We start from the raw sequence: 8167 nt of genomic DNA on the forward strand, positions 1-8167 counted from the left end.
ACTTACATTTGTAATAGTGATTAAAGAAACAAGCAGGTAATGTAGTCAAATAAAGCCACATGAGATCAATTTCCCTGCACCACATGGTTTTACACATAGAAATAAATGTATTAGAAGGGACAAAGCCCCTCAGACCACAGCAATTTGACTTGAACACTTAAAGAGATGTTCCGGAACTTTTTTGCCATAAGTTCTGAAAGTAGTGTATCGCTCACGAGCCAAAAGTGGTCCCTGAAAGTTGCATACATCGCATACACTACATGGTCAAAAGTATGTGGACATGTGCTCATCGAACATCTCATTCCAAAATCATAGGCATTAATATGGAGTTGGTCCCCCCTTTGCTGCTATAACCGCCTCCATTCTTCTGGGAAGGCTTTCCTCTAGATGTTGGAACATTGCTGCCGGGACTTGCTTCCATTCAGCCACGAGCATTTGTGAGGTCTGGCACTGATGTAGGGCGATTAGGCCTGGCTCACAGTCGGCGTTCCAATTAATCCCAAAGGTGTTCGATGGGGTTGAGGTCAGGGCTCTGTGTAGGCCAGTCAAGTTCTTCCACACCGATCTCGACAAACCATTTCTCTATGGATCTCGCTTTGTGCACGGGGACATTGTCATGCTGAAACAGGAAATGTCCTTCCCCAAACGGTTGCCACAAAGTTCGAAGCACAGAATCATCTAGAATGTCATTGTATGCTGTAGTGTTAATATTTCCCTTCACTGGAACTAATGGGCCTAGCCCGAACCTTGAAAAACAGCCCCAGACCATTATTCCTCCTCCACCAAACTTTACAGTTGGCACTATGCATTCGGACAGGTAGCATTCTCCTGGCATCTGCCAAACCCAAATTTATCCGTCGGACCGCCAGATGGTGAAGCGTGATTTATCACTCCAGAGAATGTGTTTACACCACTCCAGCCGACGCTTGGCATTGCGCATGGTGATCTTAGGCTTGTGTGCGGCTGCTCGGCTATGGAATCCCATTTCATGAAGCTCCCGACAAACAGTTATTGTGCTGACGTTGCTTCCAGAGTCAGTTTGGAACACAATAGTGAGTGTTGCAACTGAGGACAGACGATTTTTATTCGCTATGCGCTTCAGCACTCGGCGGTCCCGTTCTTTGAGCTTGTATGGCCTACCACTTCGCATCTGAGCCTTTGTTGCTCCTAGACGTTTCCACTTCACAATAACAGCACTTACAGTTGACCGGGGCAGCTGTAGCAGGGCAGAAATTTGACAGACTTGTTGTAAAGGTGGCATAGGATGCCACGTTGAAAGTCACTGAGCTCTTAAGTAAGGCCATTGTTCTGCCAATGTTTGTCTATGGAGATTGCATGGCTGTGTGCCTGATTTTATACACCTGTCAGCAACGGGTGTGGCTGAAATAGCCGAATACACTATTTTGAAGGGGTGGCCACACACTGTATATACACACAAAAGTATGTGAAAATAGCACGTTTCTATCTTTTGTAGTCAAAAAGATGTGTTTACAATGACAAACAATTAGTAGGCAATGCCTACTCAAAATTAGTTTAAATCGCATGATGCACACCGATGTCATTATCTTCCTTTCTTTTTTCCACATATGGATGTTAGGGTTTAGTTTATTAGGATCCCCATTAGCTACTGCACATGCAGCAGATACTCTTCCTGGGGACCACATAAAACATAAATACTGTACATGACAAAGTACAGAACAGTAAAAGATAAAAATGAAACAAGTTTTATATATATATATATATATATATATATATATATATATATATATATAGGAAAGACACAGAGACAACAAAAATACTATTTACACGTTATTCGTATATACAGTACAGTTAAAGTAGATCTTCAGAAAGAGAGGCACTGATGCAAGATGTTTTTTATCCGTTTTTTTTTTTTTTAGCTAAACTTGCTTTTTGCCAGAGTAACCTCTGGTGGGCAGAGCATTCCATGATGACATGGCTCTATACATAACTGAGCAACACAGTAAATCTGTTTTTGGTTTGGGCACCGTAAAGAAACCCATAGTGGCGTGTCTGCTGAAGTGTATCAAATAGATTATACGTGGTTAGGCATTTTCAACACACAAATGTTTCTTAAAAAGACTAGAAGAGAAGTAGTCAATTTCTCCTCAACCATGAAAGACTCATGCATGTTGTTAGTTCTGTGTGTGTGCAGTTAAGGGCAGGGTATGCTGCTTTGTTTTGTGCCAGCTGCAACTTTGCTAGGTCTTTCTTTGCTGAAGCTGACCATATTACCGGTCAGTAATAAATATGGGGCAAGATCAAAGCCTGAACAACTAGTACAGTTGATCTTTGTGTTAAAAACAGAACATTATTTTTATAACAGACATACCTCTCCCCATCTTCACAACAACTTTGTCAATATGACTTGACCATGATAACGGACCTTCCAATGTTACTTTTAGGAGTTCAGCTTCTTCAACTTATTCAAAGGTCACACCCTTTATGCACAACTCCAATTTAGGTTTTGTTACGTTCCCCAGCAAGAAAACCAAAAAGGTTGCTCAAACAGAAGGGGAAACTAACAAAGAGTCACTGACAACTAAAACGAAACAAGTGGGGTTTTAGAAGGGGTTCTGAAAGACTCATCAGGGTGTCCACTGAAAGTAGCATAACAACAACTGGGACCTAAAAGACACGCACCATGAGCGCCCATTAAATTTACCCACTAAGAGGCAAACAAAAGAAAAACCAACACCAAACTTAAAGACAGGAAGTAAACCAAAAACAGGGAAAATCAGATAAAGGATTGTCTTTCTAGAAATCAAATAGGGAGAGCCATCTAAAGGAGTTTGTATTTGTATTTTAGTAGGGATCCCCATTAGTTGCTGCCTTGACTCCTTTAGTTGGCTAAGGCAGCAGCTACTCTTCCTGGGGTCCAAACACATCAAGACACTTATATTACACATAAAACAAAAGATAAAACAGTACATCATATAACATTGCTACACCACTACATATCTACAACACAACTATGCGTGTGTCTCTTCACAGTCCACAGTGTTCCATAAGGTGTTAACCCTCCACATCTCTCAAGACAACTGGAGCACTGGGCCAGCCACTCTTAAATAGCACCTGGGCTAGCACAGGTGAAACAACTTCCGACTAGCGAGATGGACAAGCCAGCACAGATGCTACACATGGTGACTGACGAGGTGACACTAATCGGTACACCCCACATGCTAACGTCCAACCTCTAAATATAAATGAAAAAAACAAAGCCTGTAACAGTCCAAGAGAATGCTTTAAACCAAATACAATGCTTTTGGTTTTAGATGCATTTAAGACCAGTTAATTTTAATTACCCATTCTGACTGACTGTAACTCCTTGCTAGGAGTCTCAGTGAGCTCACTGGCTGTAGGTGCTGATACGTAGAGTGTACAATCATCAGCATACAGTTGAAGTCGGAAGTTTACATACACCTTAACCAAATACATTTAAACTCAGTTTTTCACAATTTCCGACATTTAATCCTAGTAAAAATTCCCTCTTAGGTCAGTTAGGATCACCACTTTATTTTAAGAAAGTGAAATGTCAGAATAATAGTAGAGAGAATGATTGATTTCAGCTTTTATTTCTTTCATCACTTTCCCAGTGGGTCAGAAGTTTACATACACTCAATTAGTATTTGCTAGCATTGCCTTTAAATTGTTTAACTTGGGTCAAACGTTTCAGGTAGCCTTCCACAAGCTTCCCACAATAAGTTGGGTGAATTTTGGCCCATTCCTCCTGACAGAGCTGGTGTAACTGAGTCAAGTTTGTAGGCCTCCTTGCTCGCACACGCTTTTTCAGTTCTGCCCACACATTTTCTATAGGATTGAGGTCAGGGCTTTGTGATGGCCACTCCCATTTGTGACCAAGCTTTAACTTCCTGACTGATGTCTTGAAATGTTGCTTCAATATATCCACATAATTTTCCTTCCTCATGATGCCATCTATTTTGTGAAGTGCACTAGTCCCTCCTGCAGCAAAGCACCCCCACAGCATGATGCTGCCACCCCCGTGCTTCAAGGTTGGGATGGTATTCTTCGGCTTGCAAGCATTTTTCCACCAAACATAACGATGGTCATTATAGCCAAACAGTTCTATTTTTGTTTCATCAGACCAGAGGACATTTCTCCAAAAAGTACGATCTTGGTCCCCATGTGCAGTTGCAAATCGTAGTCTGGCTTTTTTATGGCGGTTTTGGAGCAGTGGCTTCTTCCTTGCTGAGCGGCCTTTCAGGTTATGTCGATATAGGACTTGTTTTACTGTGGATATAGATACTTTTGTACCTGTTTCCTCCAGCATCTTCACAAGGTCCTTTGCTGTTGTTCTGGGATTGATTTGCACTTTTCGCACCAAAGTACGTTAATCTCTAGGAGAAAGAACGTGTCTCGATCCTGAGCGGTATGACGGCTGTGTGGTCCCATGGTGTTTATACTTGCGTACTATTGTTTGTATAGATGAACGTGGTACCTTCAGGCGTTTGGAAATTGCTCTCAAGGATGATCCAGACTTGTGGAGGTCTACAATATTTTTTTCTGTGGTCTTGGCTTATTTCTTTTGATTTTCCAATGATGTCAAGCAAAGAGGCACTGACTTTGAAGGTAGGCCTTGAAATACATCCACAGGTACACCTCCAATTGACTCAAATGATGTCAAATATCCTATCAGAAGCTTCTAAAGCCATGACATCATTTTCTGGAATTTTCAAGTTGTTTAAAGGCACAGTCAACTTAGTGTATGTAAACTTCTGACCCACTGGAATTGTGATACAGTGAATTATAAGTTAAATAATCTGTCTGTAAACAATTGTTGGAAACATTACTTGTGTCATGCACAAAGTAGATGTCCTAAGCGACTTGCCAAAACTATAATTTGTTAACAAGAAATTTGTGGAGTGGTTGAAAAACACGTTTTAATGACTCCAACCTAAGTGTATGTAAACTTCCGACTTCAACTCATTTTAACTTCTTGTAAGACAAGTAGCAAATCATGTGTAAAAATAGAGAAGAGTAACGGCCCAAGTCAACTGCCCTCAGGGATACCGCACTGCATACTGTATCTCATGTTAAAGAAGCTTCCATTGAAGAATACTCTGAGTTGAAGAATACTCTATTGGATACGTAACTCTCCAACCATGTGATGGCAGTTGATGTAAAGCCATAAGTTAGTTTTTTCAATAACAAATTATGATCAATAACATCAAAGGCTTAAATCTAACAATACAGCTCCAACTATCATCTTATTATCCTTTTATTATAGCCAATCATCAGTCATCTGAGTCAGTGCAGTACAAGTTGAGTGCCCTTCCCTATATCCATGCTGAAAGGAGGTAGTTAACTTGTTCTTTTAAAAAATAGTATTGTATTTGTTCAAACACAATTCTCTCCATCAGTTTACTACTGTAAGAACAGACAGCAAACTGATTGGGCGGCTGTTAGAGCCAGCAAAGTGTGCTTTACAATTTTTAGGTAGTGGAATTACTTTAGCTTCCTTCCATGCCTGTGGACACACACTCATTTAGGCTTTGGTTAAAGACATGGCAAATAGGGGTGGCAATAAAGTCTGCTACCATTCTCAATAGTTTCCCATCTAGGTTGCCTATACCTTGTGGCATTATTGATGGATAACAACAGTTTTTCCACCTCTTCCACTCAAAATTGACCATATTCAAAACGGCTGTCCTTCTCTTTCATTATTAGATCTTAAATACACAAATATGATGGTTCACTTTTCAATGTTGTCATTTCACTTCTCAATTTGTCCACGTTACCTGTGAAATAGTCAAATAAGTAGGTGTTCTAAAACTTTTAACTGGTAGTGTACATTATAGTGTCTCTAGCGGTGTCTCCTAACCAGCCTTGGGTCCCCAGTTGGCCCGAAGGTTATCTTAAGAGCGGGTGAGGTGGCGATGATGGGACTGGGGGTTGGTATCCTCTCTCACATCAAACATACCTGCAGTTGAGAGACAGATGCAGAGAGAGAGAGCATGATTAAACCTTGTGTTTTTTTAATTCTAACACTGTCAGTCATCATAATCATCATGATGTGAAATGCAAAACTGATCTTGGATCATTAACTCTTGGACTACTACATCTCTATCTGTATTTCAATGTAAAGCATCTCTTTAATAATATTTCCTGTTGACCGCACCAAGTGACCTTTCACCTCTGATCATGCTGCGCCCTCTATGTAGCCAGTTCAGATGCGGGAGGGGTTCACCGACACAGCTGATATAACCTAAAGGATTTAGGGGGGAGAGGGATTAAGTGAAGGAGAGAGACTGTTATTGAGAAAATAAGGTAGTTAAAGAGACTATGTTCAACAGGAATCTGTGTGTGTGGCCTCACCTGGTGTCTACGGTAAGTGGCTGCGGAGTACTTCATACTGAAAAACATGCACAGACACATGAGGACAAACAATATAGAGTAGTTCTATAAATATAAATAATGAAGTGTCTTACTATTCTCCATGGTTGGTCCTCTTGCCTATGATTTGAAGGTGGAAGGAGCCACAGTTATACACCTTATTTTTTGCCTGAAATAATCAAGTTATTCACTAAACATTCTTCTCTCCAGATACACAAGGTGACATCACTTTAGGACTTCTGCCAGTGGTCCTCCCGACACCAGTCTACAAGTGTCACGCTCTGGCTCCGGGACTTTGTATGTTGAGCCAGGGTGTGTTCGTTTCGTTGTGTTCTGTTTGGTTGGGTTGTCTATTTGTTGTGTTTCCTTGTTTGGTCAAATGACTCCCAATCGGAGGTAACGAGTGTCAGCTGTGGGCTCGTTATCTCTGATTGGGAGCCATATTTAAACTGTGGTTTTTCACCTTGTGTTTGTGGGTTTTTGTTCCTTGTCAGTCATTGTCTGAGGACGTTACGTATCGTTTATTGTTTTGTATTCGTGTGTGCACTTTACTATTAAAGTATGTTCGCTCAACACGCTGCGCTTTGGTCTACTCATTCGTCAGAAAAACCCACCATACTACGACCAAGCAGCGTGTCCAGGAACAGGCAGCCTGGACGTGGGAGCAGCGTCGGAGAGACGAGAGGCACCCCCAAGAATTTTTTAGGGGGGGGGCACAGGGCATGGACGACGGGGCTGACGGAGGCAGAGAAGGGGCGTATTCAAAAGGCCACCAGGTTACGTAGAGCCAGTGGTGTGTGTCCCCAGTACGGTCCGGCCTGTTACGGCCCCTCGCACCAAATGGACGGTGCGCGTCTCCAGCCCGGTCCGGCCTGTTCCTGCCTCTCGCACAAAGCCTACGGTGTGCGTCGCCAGCCCAGCCCGGCCTGTTCCTGCTCCACGCACAAAGCCTACGGTATGCGTCGCCAGCCCAGCCCGGCCTGTTCCTGTTCCACGCACAAAGCCTACGGTGTGCGTCGCCAGCCCAGCCCGGCCTGTTCCTGCTCCACGCACAAAGCCTACGGTGTGCGTCGCCAGCCCGACCCGGCCTGTTCCTGCCACTCGCACCAAACCAGGGGTGCGAGTCGCCAGCCTGGTCCAGCCCGTTCCTGCTACTCGCACCAAGCCAAGGGTGCGAGTTGTCAGCCTGGTCCAGCCCGTTCCTGCTACTCGCACCAAGCCAAGGGTGCGAGTCGTCAGCCTGGGCCAGCCCGTTCCTGCTACTCGCACCAGGCCAGGGGTACGAGTCGTCGGCCTGGTCCAGCCCGTTCCTGCTACTCGCACCAAGCCAAGGGTGCGAGTCGTCAGCATGGTTCAGCTCGTCCCTGCTACTCGCACCAAGCCAAGGGTGCGAGCCGTCAGCCTGATCCAGCCCACTCCTGCTACTCGCACCAAGCCAGGGATGCGAGTCGTCAGCCTGGTGAGGCCCGTTCCGGCTCCACGCATCAAGCCTAGGGTGCGTATCGTCAGCCAGGTCCGGTCCGTTCCTGCCTCACGCGCCAAGCCAGGGGAGCGCGTCGTCAGTCCAGATCCTACCAGCTGGGTCAGATCGGACCGGGGGCGCTACGGGGGGATTGAAGAAGGGTGGTGGTCAAGCCCGGAGCCGGAGCCGCCTCCGAGGAGTAATGCCCACCCAGCCCTCCCCTGTTTGGGGTTTTTGAGGCACGGTCGCAGTCCGCGCCTTTAGGGGGGGGTACTGTCACGCTCTGGCTCCGGGACTTTGTATGTTGAGCCAGGGTGTGTTCGTTTCGTTGTG

The sequence above is a fragment of the Coregonus lavaretus genome, assembly GCF_964263955.1.
Source record: "Coregonus lavaretus genome assembly, chromosome: 38".
NCBI classification, from domain to species: domain Eukaryota; kingdom Metazoa; phylum Chordata; class Actinopteri; order Salmoniformes; family Salmonidae; genus Coregonus; species Coregonus lavaretus.